The 25,000-nt window shown below is 43.8% G+C and overlaps 1 protein-coding gene across 4 annotated transcripts in view; it reads right to left on the bottom strand.

The window, feature by feature from the left end:
* Positions 1 to 25,000, bottom strand: part of LOC113648553 (chemokine-like protein TAFA-1) — a 165,975-nt gene that overhangs the window by 73,028 nt on the left and 67,947 nt on the right. The window lies entirely within an intron of this gene.

The following is a 25,000-nucleotide window of genomic DNA, read 5'->3' as shown; positions in this document are numbered from 1 at the left end:
CCTGCTGTCTGTTTACGCTCTGAATTAATGTCCGGTTATGTCTTTACTCTTCAGCCACGCTGACAGAGGTCCGGCTGAAGCAATGTGACGTTACGTCCCTTTACCTCCTTCTTTCCCTTCGTCAGTTTATTTTATTCTCACTCACTCACTCATTCCCTACCACTTATCCGAACTACTCGGGTCACGGGGAGCCTGTGCCTATCTCAGGCGTCATCGGGCATCGGGGCAGGATACACACTGGACAGAGTGCCAACCATCACAGAGTGCCAGCCAATCAACCTACCATGCATGTCTTTGGACCGGGGGAGGAAACCGGAGTACCCGGAGGAAACCCCCGAGGCACGGAGAGAACATGCAAACTCCACACACACAAGTCAGAGGCGGAAATCGAACCCCCAACCCCAGAGGTGTGAGGCGAGCGTGCTAACCGCTAAGCCACCCCATTTTATTTTATTTTACTAATTTATTTATTTTACTTCCTGTACTTACGAATGACTTTATATACTTTACTCCAGAACTTTACACACTTAATTATATTATTTACTTAGGTGCTTTTTTTTTTTTACTTAAGACTTTCCCTGCATTTGATTAGATTTATTGATCATTTGTGAAATTGCTGCTCCTTGAGGCACCTCTTCTTGCACCTGCACATCTGATTCACTTTAATTAGACAGAACAGGTGTTCTATGTGTGCCAGCGACGGAGTTTAGCGAACGTGAACGTGAACGTGCGAAACGGGACGTGTTTCACAGACAAAAAATTCCACTTTTATCTATTCGATGGAAGTTTAAAGATGGATCAATGATATAGACAAAAAATGCTGTCATTGAGCTTCAGCCCACCAAACTGCAGCAAAGAAACTTTTTTTGGCAGGGAGACAAAGCAGAAGGGTGAAGATTTCAGTCTCAGGAAGACCTTCGAGCAAGCTGTGACAACCAGATGCGGATTTTCGGCTCCAGAAGAACAACAAAAAAAGGCAGACAGCACAATGATGCTCATCTGAATCCCAGCTGAGGCGTGAAGTGATCTAGTTGATCACTTTAATCAATCACATAGGAGACCCAGTATCCCAATATCCCAGTATCCCAATATCCCAGTATCTCAATATCCCAGTATCCCAATATCCCAGTATCTCAATATCCCAGTATATCAATCTCCCAGTATCCCAATATCCCAAAATCCAAGTATCCCAATATCCCAATATCCCAGTATCTCAATATCTCAGTATCCCAGGATCTCAATATCCCAGTATCTCAATGTCACAGTATCCCAATATACCAAAATCCAAGTATCCCAATACCCCAATATCCCAGTATCCCAATATCTCAGTATACCAATATCAATGTATCCCAGTATCTCAATGTCACAGTATCCAAATGTCCCAGTATCCCAATATACCATTATCCCAATATCACAGTATACCAATATCAATGTATCCCAGTATCTCAATGTCACAGTATCCCAATGTCCCAGTATCCCAATATCACAGTATCCCAATATCCCAAAATCCAAGTATCCCAATATCCCAGTATCCCAATATCCCAAAATCCAAGTATCCCAATATCCCAGTATCTCAATATCCCAGTATACCAATATCAATGTATCCCAGTATATCAATGTCACAGTATCCCAATGTCCCAGTATCCCAATATCACAGTATCCCAATATCCCAAAATCCAAGTATCCCAATATCCCAGTATCTCAATATCCCAGTGTCCCAATATTCAATTCAATTCAATTCAATTCAAGTTTATTTGTATAGCGCTTTTTACAATAGACATTGTCTCAAAGCAGCTTTACAGAACATAAACATAGAGCAGAAGGTAAACATAATTAATGATAAAGGAAATAACGAATAATAAAAGTAAAAGAATTAACAGAATAAAAATTCTAGATTATTATTAGATATATATAATAATATAATCCCATTATCCCAATCTCCCAATATCCCATTATCCCAATATCCCAGTATCTCAATATCCCAGTTGACCAATATTTACCCCAGCCATATCTACCTCTGTGAAACAGACTAGTTCTGTATCTCAAAGGGATTATTTTTTTATCTCCTACTCGATACTCGTACTGAATACTAACCAGTGTTCCTGGTACAGAAAGTGTTTGAATGTTTAAAACCTCTCTGTTTCTTCTGCTGTTCTTCTGGATTAGTAAAAACTTCTGAAAGTTTTAATTCGAGACACGGCTCACGGCAGCAATCAGGGCGACATCAGAAGGTTTTGAGAGACAGAGCTCGCCTCGTCGGTGTGTTTAACGTCTCTGTAATATCGCTGAACGCTTTACCGTTCGATCGGAAACCTAGTGGCTCGGGCTGTCTCGGCTCTGACGTGTAGACGGAGCGGATGACGCTTATAAATCAGCGAGTGTGTGAAGAATAATGGCGCTCACGTTACCGCCGCTTCCTCAGATCACACCACCAGGCCGATATTCAGGTCCAGGTATATTCCTTTGTCTTTACTGAGATAATAAAACATTCACATTTGGGGACATTTGCCGAAAACCTGTGCTCTAGAGAACAGAAGATCATTTTCACTTTGGTTGCTTCTCTTGTGACGAGGACGAAGGCCAAGAGACCTTGTTCAGGGACCTGGACTTGAATGTTAAAAGCAGAGCGAACAAAGACCTTCTTTCAGTCTCAGTCACAGAATCACAGCCGCTGATCCGGGATCAGTTACTCAACACTCAGTAAATGAGCCTTCGGTCTGCACCTTATTGTCGAATCCTGACCTGGGATCAGGCGTATTTCATTCACATCGTTATCATGTAAGGAATGGAAAACTGACCCAGGATCAGCATCATCTGACTTGATGGTCTGTAAATTTATACAGTATGATAAATCAAATCTGAAGAGAGAGAGAGAGAGAGAGAGAGAGAGAGAGAGAGAGAGAGAGAGAGAGAGATAGGGAGAGGGAGAGAGAGAGAAGGAGAAAGAGAGAGAGAGACAGAGACAGAGAGAAAGAGAGAGAGAGAAAGTGAGAGACAGAGAGAGAGAGAGAGAGAGACAGAGAGACAGAGAGAGAGAGACAGAGAGACAGAGAGAGAGAGACAGAAAGAGAGAGAAAGTGAGGGACAGAGAGAGAGAGAGAGAGAGAGAGAGAGAGAGAGAGAGAGAGAGAGAGAGAGAGAGAGAGAGAGAGAATCTCTGTTAATTCTGCACTGTGATAGTCCTGAACTCTCCCAGAGTTCCACCCCAGCCTCCTGGGGTAAAACATGTAGAACTAAAGCAGAGCACAGCACCGAGATGCTGCACACAGAGGGATGAGATGTGCGAGGGGAAAGGAAGAAAAAAGTGCTTACTCTGAGGAAACCCTAAGAAAGGAAACATACCGAGAGCACTCTTTTTTATTATTATATTTTATTTGAACAAGAGCGATGAGAGGAAAGATAACGGCTGGAGCCGGAGCTGTGCTCGGCTTCTGTATTTTGAATCGTTACAGATGAATCCGTTTAATTTACTACAGCGACGTCAATACCAGATTTAATCGCACGTTTAATCACGTGTGGGAAAAAAGACAAACACAAGAAAAAAGACGTCCGTCAAAGCGTTCACCGATCGCGCGGCTTCCTTCCGTCCTCCCGCTTCTTCTGTACGGCACGCGCATCTACGATCCATCACGTTTATCTCACAATCATCACAAAAAAATGCAGTAGTGAGAACTTTGGAAGCTTGTTGGACAAAAAGAGATAAAAAAAAACAAAACAAAGAATCCGTAAAACTTTCATAAAAAATATTCCGACCATGTATTTTAACTGGATTTAATGTTAATGATTTTTCCAGTACAAATATTAAATCTAAACATATTTTTCCAGGATGTTATTCATATATAAAGATTTTGAAGAATCCATGTTTTTTTTGTATCCCCACATGAGACAGATTTACTCCAGGCTTCACTGATCCTGTGGACTGTACAACACGACGGACATAACTCAGGTCGGGTTAAAGAGAGACGAACGGAAGAAGGAAGGAGAGAGAGTCAGTGTACCATTTACAGTCAGTGACTCGGATAATTAAACCTCACTTTTGGACAGCTTGACTACATCACACTCTCTTACAGCTCACCTGATGAGGTAGTAACGTTTACTCGGACCTGCTTCTGAAAGCTCAGGGAATGCAGAGGCGTCCTTAAGGACAAGCGATCGTCTCCCGTGAGACGAGGCCGACTCTGTGAGAATCCTGAGACATCTACAGATCTACCAGCTCCAGTTGGACTCTGTGATACTAAAGAGGAGATCTGAACTCCATGTGATCCTTACACCAATACAACATCTGTTTGACTGTATATTTATAATCACACCCTCTGGTGTCACCCATATGAGGATGGGTTCCCTTTCAGTCTGGTTCCTCTCAAGGTTTCTTCCTTTACCAATTCAAGGGAGTTTTTCCTTGCCACTGCTGCCTGAGTCACCTCAGATTTGCTCATTGGGCATAAATACATACACATACACGTCAGGAGCTCGTGATCTCTTTGGATAGCTCATGGATTGTACTCAACCTTCTGAAGTTCTTCCAAACTGCCTTATTGTTATGCTTCCTCCACTGGCTTCCTGTAGCTGCCCACATCAGATTTAAAACAAAATGCATGATGGACCAGCACCAACATCTCTATAGACACTTAACACACCCGCGCTGCATCATGCTCTCTCTCTCTCTCTCTCCGCTCCTGCAGCATCGCTCGACTCGTCCCACCTACCCTAGGGTATGAGGAAGACATGCATCAAGACTGTTCTGGCACCTCGATGGTGAAGGGAACCTGATGTGTAAACAGTCACAAGTGCCCCTTTTCCACCGAGGCAGTTCGAGTGCTGGTTCGGAGCCAGAGCCTAATTTAGAACCAGATCTTTCTGTTTCGACCGCCAAGGCACCGGCTCCGAACCAGGAAAAGTGGTTCTTAAGTAGCTGGTCTAGACTTAAGAACCGCTTGCGTCAGGAGCTGGGGGCGGGGCTACTGTTAGCACCTTTGATAATGTACCTTAAGTATACTGATGTTTAATACACTTTTACTTTACAGCGATATGATACATTATCAGCACACATGATAGTAGGTAGCTACATGCGAAGGCTACATTTTTTTCTGTGTTAGTGATAAAATAACGTTATGTACTTTCTCGATTACAACCTCCGTTTATACAGATTACACAGAGCTGCACGTACACGTTTTATTCGCCGCGTTTGGATGCCAATGTAGGTTCGCAAAACCATGAGCATTAACAGTAATGCAACAACCGCCATCGTTGATGTGTTTGTGTTTGCCCCTGCTGCGCTAACGTCGCTGGGACACGTGACAAAAACAGTGACGTCACACTCAGCGCTGTGATGCTCTCTAGCCGGTGGAAAGGCAAACCGGTTCTTAGATGCTTCGCCAGTGGAACCGACTTTGAACCAGCACTAGCGCTAGCTCTGAACCAGCACCCGGTTCTTTCCGGTGGAAAAGAGGCAAAGATGTCTTCCTAGAGATCTACATACAGTATCTAGCTCATACCTGAAGTACTTAAAAGACCACTTAAATAGAACACACTGTCTCCTTTTCTCCTTATATAAACTCCTCACTGATTTCTCGGGTCCATGGAACTATTAGTCTGTGAGACACTGAACCAGTCTACGTATATAAAGTTATCCATAACCAGAGTTAATCCTTCTCAAACGTTCTGTTTAAACAGAAGCCTGCGGTTCAACAGCTCCACTCCTCTAATCATGAACCTGTGTTGTTTTGACATGAAGGTAAAAGAAGAGAAAAAGTCTACAGAAGCCACAGATGAAGATTTATTCGCTGTTAACATTCTAATTCAGAGCAGTCTGGTCTATCAGACAATCACAAACAAAACAAACCTTTTCAAAATGTCTCGATTAAAGACATGATTTGATTGTTAAGCTGAACATGAGCAAGACCTCAGCTGCATCTGTGTTGGATCTGAGCTGGACCTGATTTAGACCTGAGTTAGACCTGATCTGTGCCTGATTTAGACCTGATTTAGACCTGATCGGACCTGAGTTGGATCTGAGCTGGATTTGATCTGGACCTGATTTAGACCTGATCTGGACCTGAGTTGGATCTAATATAGATCTGATCTGGACCTGAGTTGGATCTGATTTAGAGCTGAGCTGGACCTGATTTAGATCTGATCTGGATCTAATTTAGACCTGATCTGGACCTGATTTGGATCTGATTTAGACATGAGCTGGATCTGATTTAGACATGAGCTGGACCTGAGTTGGATCTGATTTAGATCTGATTTAGACCTGATCTGTATCTGATTTAGACCTGATCTGTATCTGATTTAGACCTGATCTGTATCTGATTTAGACCTGATTCGATCTGATTTAGACCTGATCTGGATCTGATTTAGACTTGACCTGCACCAGGACATATTTGACATGAGCTCGGTTCTAGAGGAAACCGTCACCTGCATGTAAATTACTGCACTGTTTCTTCCAACCAGTCAGTGACACGTGATGCACATGCGGTATTTACCACAAACAGGTGACAGATAGCAGTCTGGACAATTTCCACAGCTTGCTATTAAGCCTGATCTCTGCTCTAATTGACTGCTTTCTGGGACTTTAAATGGCAGAAAGAAAGCGAATGGGGAGAAATAAGTAGAGGAACATAGAGGTGACTGTTCTGTGTACAATATGAAGCCCAGCGTGACATGGCTTCTAATAATCCACACAGCAGTGGCGTCCTCCCATAAGGATCATAATCGTCTCCATCGCCTCGCAATTTCATTATCGCTGACGATGTGATAGAGAGCAGATTTTATCTTTTAATACCGTTTATTCCTTTTTTTTTTTTTTTTTTTTTTAAAAAGGAGTGAAAGCACACATGTCCTTGCTGCATATGCCTCGTAATAAACATCAGTGTTTATCTTAGAGCTGCGTCACATCTGCTGCTTTATATGGAAATCAAATTGATGCTCTGATTTTACCCGAGGGGCACGGTGGCTTACTGGTTAGCACATTCGCCTCACACCTCCAGGGTCGGGGGTTTGCATGTTCTCCCCGTGCCTCAGGGGTTTCCTCCGGGTACTCCGGTTTCCTCCCCCGGTCCAAAGACATGCATGGTAGGTTGACTGGCATCTCTGGAAAATTGTCTGTAGTGTGTGAGTGTGTGAGTGAATGAGAGTGTGTGTGTGCCCTGTGATGGGTTGGCACCCCGTCCAGGGTGTATCCTGCCTCGATGCCTGATGACGCCTGAGATAGGCACAGGCTCCCCATGACCCGAGAAGTTCGGATAAGCGGTAGAACATGAATGAATGACAGAGTGAGTGATTTTATCCACAGAAGTGACAGAGGTATCGATTTCAGAGCCGTAAATCACCGTATATAGGAATTAAACTAAAAAAAGACTTTTGATGGAAGGGTAATGACCACCTGACAAACCAGCAAGACGTTATAAATGAATGCTGACTCCATGGGAAAGCTTTTAAAACCGCTTGTGTGGAGCGTAGAACTGTTTAGAGACGTTTAGAGCAGAGATCTACAGTATGTCTTTAATATGAGCAGAGCATCGAATCATATCATGCATATATGTACTGGTCTCGGTTAGCGAGCGTGGCAGGGCTCATATATATATATGTACGAATACACACCTGCTGGAAGAGGTTAAGTGTTGACCGGAAGGCTACCGGAACAGAAAAGCATCTCACAAAGCTCACATGCTGAAACCTTGAGCTGACGAGAGCAGTGAAACACACCGGGTTTAATTCGTCTCAGCTGACGATCTGCCTGGTTATTCTTTTATTTTCTCCTCATTTGTATGTGAAAGAGAAGCGCAGATATAATGCTTTGGGTTGTAACTGAAACTAGGTGCTTAAGCAGTTTGCTGTAATATTATAAAAGCCAGCAGATGAATGGTGTTAAAGGCAACACACACACACACACACACACGCACACACAAAACAACACCTTAATCGTGACAAAAAGAAAGAAAAAAAAAAACAACCTCACAGAATATTCCCAAATATAGACTGAAATAGAGAGCAGAGTGCAGGAGAGCAGGAAGGGCGTGTAGAGAAGAAATGCAGTGGAGAAAAGAGAGATATGGAAAAAAAACATGGACAGAGAGAGAGAGAGAGAGAGAGAGAGAGAGAGAGATGCTGGTCCACAGGTGACGTGTCAGAGGCCATGTCCATATCGACAGAGCACAGCAACACGAATGCAAAGCCATCCTCTGCTCTGGCAACGAGGAATCGATCGAGGAACGGAGCAATATGTCCTTCTAATGGCTTCTCTGTGTGTGTGTGTGTGTGTGTGTGTGTGTGTGTGTGTGTGTGTGTGTGTGTGTGTGTGTGTGTGTGTTTACGATTAAGAAGCAGCTATTCACACACATTTTTTCAGTTCATGTATCAGGAAAAGAGGAGGAGAATCTGTCTTCAGTTTTAACTCACAAACAATTTAAAGTCAGTCTTCTGTTTTTTTTTCTCCCCCTCTTCAGCCTTTTAGCAGCATGTCCATTAAAACTGGAAGCTGTGCTTCATCTGACAGGAAGCGCTCAATAATTCAGAGCAAATTGTTTTCTCTGAGATGCTCTCCGGTGCACCGGCTGCCCTACAGGACGTATGTGTGAGACCTCGGGTCGTGCCGAACTGTATAGGGGTTGGTCAGAGGTCTTCTTTCGCAAGGATCAGAAATGGAGGTCATGACCGAGATCATCTGCATGTGAAAAAGGGCTGAGAACTTTCACGGGTCGTGGGAACGTCCACGTTTAAATGTCATCCTGCATTGTTTACACTGTTGTTGTTTTTCATTCATTCATTCATTCATTCATTCATTTACTACCGCTTATCCGAACTTCTCGGGTCACGGGGAGCCTGTGCCTATCTCAGGCGTCATCGGGCATCGAGGCAGGATACACCCTGGAAGGAGTGCCAACCCATCACAGGGCACACACACACTCTCATTCACTCACACACTACGGACAATTTTCCAGAGATGCCAATCAACCTAGCATGCATGTCTTTGGACCGGGGGAGGAAACCGGAGTACCCGGAGGAAACCCCCGAGGCACGGGGAGAACATGCAAACTCCACACACACAAGGCGGAGGCGGGAATCGAACCCCTAACCCTGGAGGTGTGAGGCGATCATGCTAACCACTAAGCCACCGTGCCCCCCCCCGTTCTTCATAATATTATAATTAATTTTCCTATTCGGTATTTGATTAGAGACGTATGTTTGAGGGCTGAGAATGATAATAATTACGAACGTAGCGACGCGTTGATGAAATAAACTCAACGGGAACTGACAGTAAAGCAATAGTGTGGACAAACAGGGCTTTCTTTTAAAGAATGTGACAATTTTCACTTTCAGTAGTTTATAGCATGATAGCAGCGTAGAATTGAAATGCATAGTGCACGGCTAATGCCAGGCTGTCTGTCTGGATAATGTTACTGCCTCGTTAATATTCAAATGCATTCAAATATCACATCACGATACTTTAGACGTTAAAATTCTTTTGTGAACGGAGACGTGCGGCCCTAATTAGTCTATCAGCACTCCAGTGAGGAGACAAGTGTCACATCTCTGTTTACAGACCGCACACAGACCACTGCCACACACTGTCCTGCTGTCAATCACATGATGAATTAACTCCGGAGAGAGAGAGAGAGAGAGAGAGAGAGAGAGAGAGAGAGAGAGAGAGAGAGAGAGAGAGAGAGAGAGAGAGAGAACACAAAAATCACAGGTTGTTAGAAGTCTATAAAAAATGGCAAACCCTAATCATCAAACTCTGTTCAACAGCAGGAGGTTATTAGGGGCTACTGAGACATTGGGAGAGATAGAGAGAAACAGACATGGTGGGGTGGGGTGGGGGTGAGAGTGAGAGAGAGAGAGAGAATTAAAATGCGTCATGCTGATCTGCACACCAGGGAAGGGTATTAGCAGCCATTAGAGGCCATGCTGATGTGTCCGCATGCATGATAACACACACTTTTCACTTCATTACACTATGCAGAGCACAAGTGCATGTGGACACACACACACACGCGCGCACACACACACACACAAACACACACACACATCACTCCCAATTACATAGGCTGAAAGCAGCATCCTGGGTTAATTAATGAAGGCAGATTAGCACTCATTAACCTCTGCTCACTCTCTGGAACTCTGTGTGTGTGTGTGTGTGTGTGTGTGTGTGTGTGTGTGTGTGTGTGTGTGTGTGTGTGTGTGTGTGTGAGTGTGTGTGAGTGTGTGTGAGTGTGTGTGAGTGTGTGTGTGCCTGACAATCAGTGCCACACATACTGTACAGTATCTAGCATGGCACTTTACTGAGATTGACAGACACACAGGCCACACCCATTTTACTAAGACAGACACAGAGGCCACACCTCCTTCACTGTGACAAAAACACAGACTACACCTCCTTCACTGTGACAAAAACACAGGCCACACCTCCTTCTCTGAGACAAAAACACAGGCCACACCTCCTTCACTGTGACAAAAACACAGGCCACACCTCCTTCTCTGAGACAAAAACACAGGCCACACCTCCTTCACTGAGACAACATTTACATTTACAGCATGTGACAGACGCCCTTATCCAGAGCGACGTACATAAGTGCTTAAATCTCTAACACTGGATACATTAATGCTGGTTCACTAGGTTACATACTTAAGATACCATGAGTTTAAAACATTGTTCAAAGTTACAATGAAAAAGTGTCAAAAGGTTTATATATATATATAAATGCAAAAGACAGGGAAAGAAGTGTTTCCTGAATAAGTAGGTCTTCATCCTCCGCTTGAAAATAGCTATTGACTCAGCTGTCCGGACCCATAGGGGACAAAAACACAGGCCACACCTCCTTCTCTGAGACAAAAACACAGGCCACACCTCCTTCTCTAAGACAAATACAGGCCACACCTTCTCTGAGACAAATACACAGGCCATGCCTCCTTCTCTTAGACAAAAACACAGGCCACACCTCCTTCTCTGAGAAAAAACACAAGCCACACCTTCTTTTTTAAGACACAGGCCACACCTCCTTCTCTGAGACAAACACACAGGCCACACACCCTTCTCTGAGACAAAACACAGGCCACACTGCCTTCTCTGAGACAAAAATACAGGCCATGCCTCCTTCTCTAAGACAAAAACACAGAGCACACCTCCTTCTCTGAGACAAAAATACAGGCCACACCCCCTTCTCTGAGACAAAAACACAGGCCATGCCTCCTTCTCTTAGACAAAAACACAGGCCACGCCTCCTTCTCTTAGACAAAAACACAGGCCACACCTCCTTCTCTGAGAAAAAACACAAGCCACACCTTCTTCTATAAGACACAGGCCACACCTCCTTCTCTGAGACAAAAACACAGGCCACACACCCTTCTCTGAGACAAAACACAGGCCACACCCCCTTCTCTGAGACAAAAATACAGGCCACGCCTCCTTCTCTAAGACAAAAACACAGACCACACCTCCTTCTCTGAGACAAAAATACAGGCCACACCCCCTTCTCTGAGACAAAAACACAGGCCACACCTCCTTCTCTGAGACAAAAAGACAGGCCACACCTCCTTCTCTAAAACAAAAACACAGACCACACCTCCTTCTCTGAGACAAAAACACAGGCCACACCTCCTTCTCTGAGACAAAAAGACAGGCCACACCTCCTTCTCTAAAACAAAAACACAGACCACACCTCCTTCTCTGAGACAAAAACACAGGCCACACCTCCTTCTCTGAGACAAAAACACAGGCCACACCTCCTTCTCTGAGACAAACACACAGGCCACACCTCCTTCTCTGGGACAGACACAAATGTCACACCTTCTTCTCTAAGACAAATACAGGCCACACCTCCTTCTCTGAGACAAACACACAGGCCACACCTCCTTCTCTGAGACAAACACACAGGCCACACATCCTTCTCTGAGACAAACACACAGGCCACACATCCTTCTCTGAGACAAACATACAAGCCACACCTCCTTCTCTGAGACAGACACAAATGGCACCTCATTTACTGTAGCAGACACAAAGGCCACACCTTTTTCACTGTAACAGCCACAACAGCCACGCCTTTTTCACTGTAACAGCCACAACTGCCAAGCCTCTTCCACGGCGACAGCCACAAAGGGCCACGCCTCTTTAAACAGAACTGCTAGACATCCAGGCCATGACTCTGTGTATCATTGTGGAACTGTGGAGTTTTATCCTCGTCACACCTTCCTTTAAGTCCCAGCTGCTGTGAACTCACACTGAGAGGTCAGAGCCGGTTCACTTGGCCTCAGCTGGGAGAAACAAAAGCCGTGTGGATCAGAGGTCACTGCTGACTAAAGGCATTGTGGGTAAAAACAATCTTTCTGTCTTGACAGTGCCTTCTCCCTCAGCGAGTTGCTCCCAGCGTCCTTCAGGCATTTGTTCTCTCTCTCGGGTGGACGCAGACATGCTCTGAGCGCAGTAATAATGGCTTTCCACATGGAGTGAAGGCTAAACAAATTCTCAGGAGGACTTTTCATTAGCAAAGGTCAAAAGTCATGGCCACTCCAAGACCTAACCGAACTAAGAGACTGGCTTTGTTCAAAGCTACAGAGAAACAGTACGTTTTTCCCCTCAAAGCCATGAATCTCTCAAAGTTCCTCCATCTGCAGGGATTCTTATTCAGCAGAGACGAGAATCTCAGCACATAACAGCAGTGTAGAAGTGAATAACAAACCTCTCACTAACAGTTCAGTACAGAGCAGTGACAGAGAGAGACTTGTTTTTGGACTTTTTCAACACTTTAGTTACACAAGTCACATATCATTGAAATGCATGGTGACCTAATAAATAAATAAATAAATAAATAAGAGAGAAAATTTAATTTGAAAAAGACCTTTATTTTGATTTCTCAGTTTTAAACATTAACTTAACATAAAACAGTAACATAAAAAAAAATCAAATCTGGAGAGAGATTGAGAAAGAGAGAGAAACAGAGAGAGAGGGAGAGACTTTTTTTTAAAGGAAACTTTACAGACTTAAAAAAGTCACGCTGATCATGACATCACGAAGTAAAAAAAAAGAAAAACAATATAAAAAAAAGGACAGGACCCCACCATCACACAAAAAGCTGTGAAAAAACCAATTCGACATCAACTATGCAACACAAAGCGTTTCTATTGCACCAAGTTAACTGAGAGACTGAGAGAGCGAGAGAGCGAGAGAGAGAGAGAGAGTAAGGGAGGGAGAGAGAGAGAGGGAAAGAGAGACTGAGAAGGAGAGAGCGACAGAAAGACAGGGAGAGACTGAGAGAGAGAGAGAGAGAGAGAGAGAGAGAGAGAGAGAGAGAGAGAAAGAGAGAGAGAGAGTAAGGGAGAGAGAGAGTAAGGGAGGGAGAGGCAGAGAGAGAGGCAGAGACTGAGAGAGCGAGAGAGAAAGAGAGAGACAGTAAGGGAGAGAGAGAGAGAGAGACTGAGAAAGAGAGAGCGACAGAAAGAGAGAGACTGAGAGAGAGAGAGAGAGAGAGAGAGAGAGAGAGAGAGAGAGCGAGAGAGAGAGAGAGTAAGGGAGGGAGAGAGAGATGGAGGGAGAGAGACTGAGAAAGAGAGAGCGACAGAAAGAGAGAGACTGAGAGAGAGAGAGAGAGAGAGAGAGAGAGAGAGAGAGAGAGAGAGGGAGAGACAGAGAGCGAGAGAGAGAGAGTAAGGGAGGGAGAGAGAGAGGGAGGGAGAGAGACTGAGAAAGAGAGAGCATCAGAAAGAAAGGGAATGTCTGAGAGAGAGATTAATTAAAATGCTCTTCTACACTTTCACAAGTTTTTCTCAGTTGCTTTGCCACAGTCGTCATGTGAAAAGTGTTGATTTGATTTGATTTGACTTGTTACGCAGTTCAGCTGGAAGGACAGAAGCTGCTCAGATAAGGACCTGACTAGTGTACATAGTGTATGGTGTAACCTTCTCAAAAACATCTCATCTCTGATGCAGCTGTATTAAGCTTCTTGACTTGAAATGGAAAGACCACATTTTATGGCGGAGATGAAATGGAGGTTCAAGTGGATGTCCCAGAGCAGCGTAGGGACAAAAACAGAGTGGGCCGATTACCCGCATCCACATCACTGGCTCTTAGGACACACAACATCTCACAGCGAGGACTGAGAGCTGGACAGGAAGACATGGACATTCCTTTTAATTTAATACCAAGTTATTTGATGTACGACTACATGCTTTATGGACCACCGAGAATTCAGACCGTGAGGTCGTTTCTTTTGAAAGAGAATAAACATGTATTTGTTTAAATAAGAGATAGAAGAGAAATCGAACTCCATGGTAAAGTGTTCTCAACAATAAACAAGGCAAATAAATAACTTTTTATTGAAAACTGTCACACCGACGCTGTACCTCAGCATACTGAGAGTCAATAATAAAGAGTCGTTTCATTTCGGTGGCTCAGATGAATTCATCGCTGGATTATTTTAGTTCTGAAGCATTTCTCAGACATGGAATGTGCTTTAGGAGGTTGTGGGAGAGAAAGACGCCGATTCACAGAGAAATTCACTTTGCCTGTTGTGGTCTGCAATGTGACGGAGAACTGAGAAACACGGGAATAAAACAAAGTGACCTGAGAGACACACAGAGAAAACAGAGAAACAGAGAGACAGACAGACAAAGAGATAGATGGCTATAAAGACAGACAAGGCAGTCAGAGGGACAGACTGACAGGTTGGAAAGTCAGACAGACAGTCGGTTAAATAGCTAGACACACAGACAGTCAGACAGACAGACAGATAGATAGATAGATAGATAGATAGATAGATAGATAGATAGATAGATAGATAGATAGATAGATAGATAGATAGTCAGACAATCAGTTAAATAGCTATACAGTCAGACAGACAGACAGACAGATAGATAGATAGATAGATAGATAGATAGATAGATAGATAGATAGATAGATAGATAGATAGATAGATAGATAGACAATCAGTTAAATAGCTAGACAGACAGACAGACAGACAGACAGACAGACAGACAGACAGACAGATAGATAGACAGATAGATAGATAGATAGATAGATAGATAGATAGATAGATAGATAGATAGATAGACAGTCAGACAAATAGAAAGACATTCAGACAGATAGACAGACAAACAGACAGTTAGCTAGGACAGACACATACGGGACAGACAAAGGGACAGACAAACAGACAGAGGCAGTAGTGTGTGACAGTAATGAGGTGTACACTGTGTGTTTGTGCTCTAAGTGGATTTTGTTGCTCTAATGATGGCCCACAGTGAGCCGTTTGATCGCGCGCTCTAACTGCATGCTAACTGCTTTAGCCTAAACCGAGCACTGAGCTGGAGATGAAGCACACATGGCCTTCACGCTGGCAGGAAAGCTGACTCGTTAGGGCTGTTAACAGCAGGCGCTTTTACCCTGCTAGCGACCCGTAGCTCACCTCCAGCTCGGATATGACACCTGATTCAGCTGATCAGGGGCTTCAGGAGTTCCCGACACAGAGGAGCATATTAAAGTAAAGCTGCTTTCCTACGGCGTTAAAAAAAACCCTCTGTGTAGCATCAGCCTTGTTTTCCCTGCAGATACGAGTGGACATGAAGGAAGCAGATAAGCCAGAACTCTCTAATCTCCTCTCGGCTCTGCTGAGGACGGTTAATTCCCTGTCTGTGGATGAACAAAAACATTCCACGTTTGTCATTTTATGTCCCAGGCCATTGTCTGAGGAGTTTAGGATCACTGTCTGAACATATGTAGGTCCAAAAAGTGAAGGATTAAAGATATAAACATGTCTAATGGTCTAAAGCTCAGAAAAGCCCTGAGAAGTCGTGATGTGACGCTGTCAGTGTGTAGCAGAGTGGCTCAGAGTGTTGGTCTGTGCTCTGGACTTGTTTTAGCTGTGCTCCTCGACACACTCCTGAAGACAACACACCGGGGTTTCATTTCCTGCGTCGTGAAATATTCGCCAGGTTCGATTCAGATCACGTTCAAACTTTAATCTTCAATTATTCTTGATTTCTATGTAGAATGCTGTCAAAGCGTGACCCTGATCCTGTCATCTAAGAGGAAACGGATAGGAAAGATGAAAGAGGGAACGGCGAGAGAATGTGTGCTGAGTTTGGGTCTTTTCTTCGTGTGCGAGTCCGATCTGTCCAGACCCTCCGATCGGACACGGGCGTTTCCTTACAGCCTCGGTATATGTGATCAAATTTGTGGAGTCATCTTAGCTCCTATCTGCATGGTTACTGATGTCATGACATGTATGTAGAGCATGACATCACGCCATTGTTTAATCATTTTAACGAGTCATTAATCTGTGTGGGGGGGGGCACGGTGGCTTACTGGTTAGCACGTTCACCTCACGCCTCCAGGGTTGGGGTTCGATTCCCGCCCCCGCCTTGTGTGGCTGGAGTTTGCATGTTCTCCCCGTGCCTCGGGGGTTTCCTCCGGCTACTCCGGTTTCCTCCCCCCGGTCCAAAGACATGCATGGTAGGTTGACTGGCATCTCTGGAAAATTGTCCGTAGTGTGTGAGTGTGTGAGTGAATGAGAGTGTGTGTGTGCGCCCTGTGATGGGTTGGCACTCCGTCCAGGGTGTATCCTGCCTCGATGCCTGATGACACAAAGATGTAACCTTTTTTAACCAGTATTATACAACATTATTATAATTATATTAATAATAATCAGAAAAAAGTCATAATAAAGGACTTCAGTTAAAGAGCAAGTTTAAGGTGGCAACCCGGCAGGCGTTGAGTTTTATTCTGCCTCCGGATGCTGTTTCTGGAGCCTTAATCCAATGTCCACATGCAGAATTTCAGCCAGATTAAAGCTCTCAATGTTTTCCAGTCATCTCTGACACAGAGCGACTTCCTCTGCTAAAGTTACATTCGGGACGTCTAATTTTCTGTGGAAAGCATGGGGTATAATCCACACACTCGGCGTTCTAAAACAGTCTCAGAAGAGATGAAAGAATCTTTTTTTTCCAAACTGGAGGGGAAATGTAATTGCAGCCGGGGCGAGTTTGTGCCCGTGGCGAATTGGATTATCTTAAGACATAGTGCAGCAGCCGTGGCTTTCGCGCTTCTGTCTTCAAACCCGGCTACTGCTGCTGTATCCTGGGGAACAGTAATAATAATATTTAGAGTTATTTGCACTTCGTAAGTAGCAGATGGTGCACCGGAGCTCATTCGCATAGCTACAGACGGAGTAATTGTGTTTTATGACAACAAATTACGGTTCTTTTATTGTAAAGCTGGAAGTGGCTGCGAGGTTATAACAGTTTTTTTCCCCTTGTTTAAAAAAAAAAGAAAGCAAGCTTACTGTTTCTGCTAAAAGAGTGAAATAAAAGTGACATGAAAGATGTTAAGGAACGTAATTGATAAACTATCTAGAATCAGACACGCAGGATAAACTCTAAACATATCCGACGAATTAAATGATCTACAGATGAGCGAACCGGCGACTGGATTCAGCACGGATGACGTTTTATCTCTACATGACATGGCTTTGTGTGATACAAATACCAAGACGACTTCAGATCGGTCTGAATTCCGCCTCACGAATTTCCCGGACCAAGCTCAACTGTTAATTTAGGGTGCTTTCACACCTATAGTTCGGTTCATTTGGTCCGGACCAAAAGCAAAAAAATTACACATTGTAGCTTTTTAGCAGTTTTGGTTCCTTTTCACACCACACTGATCGTTCTGTTCTGCACCAGTTGAAACGAACCAAAATGCAATCATGTGATAACATCCACATCACTCATTGGCCACATGTATTTCCTAAACCACTTCTCGATCGGTCAAAATAAACGTGCGGGAAATTTCAACGAAACTCCGGAAGTAAACAAAAAGAGGAAAATACAGGAAAATACAGCATAAAGTACACCACGGAGAGACGACCGCGCGCTGCGATTATGTTGGGGGTTCTTTAATGCTTTAATCTCTCATGTCTATAGTTTTAATACCATATATTTAAGACAATTGTTAGGGTTGTTTGTTATTGTTGTGTTTGTGTTTTCTGCATGTTTAATATTTTTTTGTACATATTTTGGAACTATTTAGTAACTTTATATATATAAAAAGGGTTAACGTGTTTATTTTTACATTCTCTCTTTTTGCATTTGTAATATTTTTTTGACCCCTTAACAGATCTTGTATCCATTAAGTAACTTTAGATTTGATAAATAGGGGCAATTCTTTTAAAATAACTATTTACATCAACTAAAACAAACTTGTTACTTGAGTGAAGCATGAACTGTAAGAATTGGGTTTATTCTTGTAATGTTTTGTTAAAAAGGGACAGTTCTTTTAAAATAACTATTTACATCAACTAGAACAAACCTGTACATGTTGTATTTTATTAGGCTATATATAGTGTGTTAATCAAGTTCACTAACAGTTCTAATAAAGTTACTGTGACTGTCGTTTATTGCTTTATAAGCACGTCCGTTTACCTCAAAGGTTGCGTGAAGGTGAATGAATGAGCTAAGTCTGTCTGTCTGTCTAGGAGGGGAAAAAAGGGGGTTGGGCAGAAATTAGAAAATAACATATCTCGAGCTGAATTGAATATCGCACCAATTTTGTGATTGGCTGTTATGTGGTGTGGGGCCAGGGTGGGCCAAGCCTCTGATTGGGTGGGCCAGGCCCACTCTGGCCCCCCTGTGGCACCGGGCCTGCTCGGATCGTGTTCTCACCACAAACGAACCGTACCAGAGTTCATTTGAAAGCGTACCGAGACCGCCTCTTCAAGGAGGTCTCGGTATGCTTGTTTGGTCCGCTTTTGGTGTGCACCAGAGTTCGATTGCTGCATTCTCACCTGCCCAAACGAACCGCACCAAATGAGCGATCGAACTCTGGTACGATTCAGCCGAACTAAACAAGGCAGGTGTGAAAGCACCCTTAGCCACAAACATCATTTAAAGACTCTAGCGCTAGCAATAGACACAGTTAGGGCTCTCGGCACGTAACAAACAAACAAATGTCAGATGTGAGCTTCAACATTAGCCCTCCTCCATGTTTCAGGAGGCGGGATCTCCTAATGTGGCTTAATCTTCGAACGATAGAAGCCAGGGTTCTATTTTTCAACGAGCACAAAACGTGGTGAAAAAGCAATTTAGCCTCAGCGTATTTGCCCGTAGATCAATTACTGCGCTGTCCACCCGTCTCTGGCGTTCTCTTCTCCGTTCTGCTTTATTAGCTAAGAAGAAGCGGACCGCGATCGTCCCTTTCATCTGCTCTAATCAGTCTTCGTTTAGTCCCGGAGGAAAGTGTTATTCATGGCTGGGGTGTGTTCTTCTAAACAGCAAGCCTGCACGGACTCAGCTGACACGCTGCTAAGTGTGCACATTTGGTCTAATAAAAGGTAATTGTTTGATCAGTAGGTTAAATTGAGCATTAAAACAGATTAGAGGCAATTTGGAGAGTCTCTGTCGCACTGGCCTTTCACGCCCCTTATTCTGTGACCAGAGAGAGAGAGCGTATTTAGAAGTGGGATAACACTTTCACACTCAAACGCTCTCGCGCAAGCTCACGACGACACGTTCACACTCAAACGCTCGTTCTCGCGTTCGACTATTTTCCCGCTCTTCGGTTAATAGACGTATTCGAGTACAAAAAATTACGCGAATGACGTGATCGGATCATGCGGGACACATGGGACGCAGATAGGGTGATGGCACAAAGCAGGTAATCATACATGGGATCCGAATCTGGCACTGACACAGGGGACACCTCTCCGGTAATGAGACAAGCGGCACAGATTGAGTACTAACATAAGGGATGTGGATCGGGTCACGACACAAACGAAACAGCTCTGGGAATGACTTAAAGGACACAGATCAGGTTATGACACAGATCAGGTTATGACACAGATGTTTTCCCCAATCATTTAAGTTCCTGCAAACATCTCTTACCCCCAACCCCCCCCCAACACAAACACCCTTGTTCGTCCGGTCAGGACCAGAGGGCGGGAAGACACAATCATCTTTAAAACATGGACACGCTCTTTAAGCCTAATGCTGATGAGAACCGACTGACGTCATGACAAATCAGTGTTACACAGCAGTCAGAGAGTGTGTGTGTGTGTGTGTGTGTGAGTGTGTGTGTGATAGTGAAAAGCGTTTTAGCTAGAAAACAGATGAAGCAAGACCCAAAGAGAAGTGCTTAGGTAGTCCAAGCACTTTCGGTGAGGAGCACGAAGCAAAACCAATGACCTCGTGAGCGACACGGACACGTGACGTCACAGAGTTACTTACATATCCTGCACGGTTACACTAACAGACGCCGATACAGTAATGGACAACAAACACTAAACCCCAAACGCCTACAGTAATCTTCTCAGCTTCAAACACGGTATGAGTATTTAGCCTGAGGCATCCATGTGCTCTGAACTCGGCTGTGATCTCCTGATGTATGTGCTAGATTTATTCCAGAAGCGGCCTCTATACTGTACATGCACCATATATAGATATATAGATACAGACCCCATTCTTATACATTAATTAGTGATGATATGGTGAGCTGTGCTGTCTGAAGTTTCCACCCCAGCCAAGATCCTGACACTGCAGAAAAGTCAGGGGAAAGTTCAATACAAGGAATTTTTTTTTTTTTTTTTGCTGGAGTAACTAGTAAAGTTAATTATGCCACTAAAATGGCTGATCGTCAGCAGTCTACTGCAGCTTGCGTCTTTGTTCTCTGCTTAATTAACATGATTCTGTGTGTGTGTGTGTGTGTGTGTGTGTTTGTGTGCATGAAGGCGTTTTTCTTCTCTTCTTGTCTGACTTCTAGAACATTTCCAGCAGGTCAAATGTGATATTCATTCATTCATTTTCTACCGCTTTTCCGAACCACTCGGGTCACGGGGAGCCTGTGCATATCTCAGGCGTCATCGGGCATCGAGGCAGGATACACCCTGGACGGAGTGCCAACCCATCGCAGCGCACACACACACACACTCACTCACTCACTCACACACTACGGACAATTTTTCAGAGATGCCAATCAACCTACCATGCATGTCTTTGGACCGGGGGAGGAAATAGGAGTACCCGGAGGAAACCCCGAGGCACGGGGAGAACATGCAAACTCCACACACACAAGGCGGAGGCGGGAATCGAACCCCCGACCCTGGAGGTGTGAGGCGAATGTGCTAACCGCTAAGCCATCGTGACCCACCAATGTGATATTAATGAATGCTATTAATTCTAGAACATTTCCAGAAGTTTCCAGACTCTAGATCATGGTGGATTGTGTAATGCTAGACGCTGGTCTATGGTTAGACAGATGGACTGAACTTAACAGTCACACACTACTGAATCGCTTCAGCCGATAAACAGAGACATCGATCGAGACGACATGGGCGATTAGGGAGTATTGTTGTCGTTGTTGTTGTCGTTGTTGTTGTTGTTGCTGAACACGTCGCAGGATTCTATGTTGCATGGTGTAGAGAGCCTCTGGCAAAGACATGTGAAATTAAATAGAAACTAGAAGTGAAGATGCATATGCATGTTTGAGCCACGTATACGTGTAAAGCGCTGATTGAAAAAAATTCCCTCCAGCTGTAAAAGCTATGAAAGCTATGAAACTGAGCGATCGTGTACCAAATTAAAAGTTCATGCAATTATTGATTGTGGCGTATGAAGGCGTGACACCTCGAACTGCGTCAGGGTTTCATTGTCGTCGTTGCCCCCCCTGAAGGAAGAGAGAGAGAGAGAGAGAGAGAGAGAGAGAGAGAGAGAGAGAGAGAGAGAGAGAGAGAAAACACTCCCACGGTGCAATGCGGACACGGATACAGATGAATATGACGACGGTGTGAACCGGTGATATTTGCTGCAAGGAGCTCTGCATCCCTGAGGAGCTCAATGAGTTTAGTCTAGAGGCTAAATTGTCTGATGGATGACATGTAGTGTCACAATGCAAAGGGTTCACACACAAAGGTATATAATCCATCTCTCTCACCCCCCCCCCCCCAAAAAAAAAAACAAAACACACACACACACAACACATTGAAGTGATACTGTATATGCAACAGTTCAGTGAGAGCTATCATGGAACCTAAGAATCTTGGCAGCTGCTGCTTCTGCTCCACAAAGTCGGCAACATCACACACACACATATATACACACACATACACACACACACACACACACACACACACACACACACACACACACACACACACACACACACACACACACACACACATCATTATTATTTGTATTAACATTATATTAACACAAACTGGCAGGTTTCTCCCTCTCAGTGCCTCTGTTTTACACTCTATCACTTTCAGTCTCTCACTCTGTGTCTCACTCTCAGTACCTCTGTCTCACTCTGTGTCTCACTCTTAGTCCCCATCTCACTCTGAGTCTCAGTCCCTTAATCTCAGTCTCCCACCTTCAGTCTCACTCTATGTCTCAGTACCTCACTCTCAGTCTCACTCTATTTCTAAGCCCCTCAGTCTCTCTCTGTCTCAGTACCTCACTCACTGTGTCTCACTAGTCTTGCTCTGTCTCAGTGCCTCACTCTCAGTCTCACTCTCTGTCTCACTCTGTGTCTCAGTACCTCACTCTCTGTGTCTCACTCTCAGTCTCACTCTATGTCTCAGTGTCTCACTCTCTGTGTCTCGCTCTCAGTCTCTCTCTGTCTCAGTCCCTTACTCTCAGTCTTGCTCTATGTCTCAGTGTCTCACTCTCAGTCCCTTGTCTCTCTCACTCTTAGTCTCGCTCACTCCTCAATGTGATAAAGACAGCTTTAAGCTCATTACCGATGAGAGTTTTTGCTCCACCAAAATCGTACAACAGAAGTGATGATGTAGGAAAACAAGAATAAACATCATTATAACAACAACAACAACAACAAACAAATAAACAAACAGCGCACTAATAACAGTTATAATAATGAGAGCTGACAGCTCTGAAAAAACACATGTTCACTCGTGTCCAGCTGGACTGTAATGAATCCTCTTCGTTTCATATTTGGGATTTTTTTATGACTCACTTCTGTTGAATCAGATTGTGTTTGGACGTTTATTTACTTAATGTAATAGAAAGCGAATGAATAATTCATTCCGCCTCAGTCACAGAGCTCGTGCTGTGCTTTTGGACGAATACAGATTGTAGAGTTTACTGCTGAGGAAGAGATCTGCAAGATTTAAGAGATGCTAGATAAAGAAAGACTTTCTTATTAATTAAGCAGTACACGATCCTTGTGATTCTAGTTTCTTTAAACGGGTTTAGAACAAGATCTGAAACGTTTCACAGAAAGAAAGTTTTCGGTATTGAGATTTGTCGGAGTTTTGAACTCAGAAATGTACAAACGGCGAACATCACGTAAACGCTTACGCTGCAGCTACAGATAGACCACAAAAGACATCTCAAAATCCTGCTCTCTTCTTCATTTCACTTCGACGGCTGTGGATCACAATGAAGAGGACGAGGATGAGATCAAATAGAGTAAAAAAAAAGGAAAGAACACTCATTCGTTCAGTCATCTTCTACCGCTTATCCGAACTTCTCGGGTCACGGGGAGCCTGTGCCTATCTCGGGCGTCATCGCGCATCGAGGCAGGATACACCCTGGACGGAGTGCCAAGCCATCACAGGGCACACACACACACACTCTCATTCACTCACACACTCACACACTACGGACAATTTTCCAGAGATGCCAATCAACCTACCATGCATGTCTTTGGACCAGGGGAGGAAACCGGAGTACCCAGAGGAAACCCCCGAGGCACGGGGAGAACATGCAAACTCCACACACACAAGGTGGAGGCGGGAATCGAACCCCCGACCCTGGAGGTGTGAGGCGAACGTGCTAACCACTAAGCCACCGTGCCCCCCCCACACACACACCTACCTCTATCGCCCTCCTACTGTTACGACATGTGTGTGTGAGGTTAACACACTCCAGAATACTCCAGAACGTCTGTGACCGATATTTATTTTTAAAATCATTCATTCAGTCATGAATAATTTTTAAAAGGAAAAAAACAAAACAGATGTTGGCACTTGATAGATTTTATGATCTAACGTTTTTATGTGAATCTGACGCAGAGGATTAAATAAATCCGAGGCTGCTGTAGATTAAGATTTTGCGTAAGCTTCAAAGACAACACGTTTGATTATAGTCTTTATTTTTAATGAATAACATTTTATTACAGCTATATTACATCTGTTACGGTATTATATTATATTATTATATATTTTATTATATTATATATTATATTTTAAGGTAATATAACATTTAACAATAATTATTTATTTTTTACTGCTATTTCAGATTAAATAGCAGGTTAAATAAATTAAATATGGTACTTTTGACCACTTTATTTATTTATTTATTTATTTGTTTGTTTGTTTGTTTATTTATTTATTTATCTATTTTTAACAGATAATCGCACGATGCTGCCGGTTTTCTCTTCAAAGTTTGATCCAAAGAATAAAGAGGACGTTGTGTCTTTGCGTCCTCTTTAAGCTGAAGATGGGTATGAGCGTCCTCAAAAAGCACAATACTGTGTTTGGAGTGACGGATGTGTGTGTGTGATGTCGAGTGACAGGACAAACAATGACTCAGCAGGTCGGACACCCACCAGGTCTGACTCAGGCGTGACAGAAACCATGTCCGCGTGGGTTTAAAGCTGCTTTTTCTTGGCTCCGCTCTGCACTGAACGAGTGAACAAATGCTGAGCATTAAAACAGGCCCGGGTTTGTGTGACTCCTTAAATTCTGCTGCAACGTGTTGTTCGCTTGGCTGAGAATCGCTGTGTTGCTGGAAACTTCATGATCTCTCCGTCTCCCTGTTGCTCAAACACTCGCTCCGTTTGATCCTTCGCAGCGGCACGGTGAGGTTTTATTTCTTCACACATTGTGGTGGGATGAACAAATGAACACTGAGCAATGCAAAATTATAAATAGAGAACATGACTCACTGACACTGTGTGTGTGTGTGTGTGTGTGTGTGTGTGTGTGTGTGTGTGTGTGTGTGTGTGTGTGTGTGTGTGAAGATGAGCAGTTTTACACCGATTATAAACTCACAGTCGCTGTCT

Source organism: Tachysurus fulvidraco, chromosome 2 (genome assembly GCF_022655615.1).
Source record: "Tachysurus fulvidraco isolate hzauxx_2018 chromosome 2, HZAU_PFXX_2.0, whole genome shotgun sequence".
NCBI classification, from domain to species: domain Eukaryota; kingdom Metazoa; phylum Chordata; class Actinopteri; order Siluriformes; family Bagridae; genus Tachysurus; species Tachysurus fulvidraco.
The sequence above is the reverse complement of the archived record's forward strand: the minus strand, read 5'-3'. Positions and strand labels throughout refer to the sequence as shown.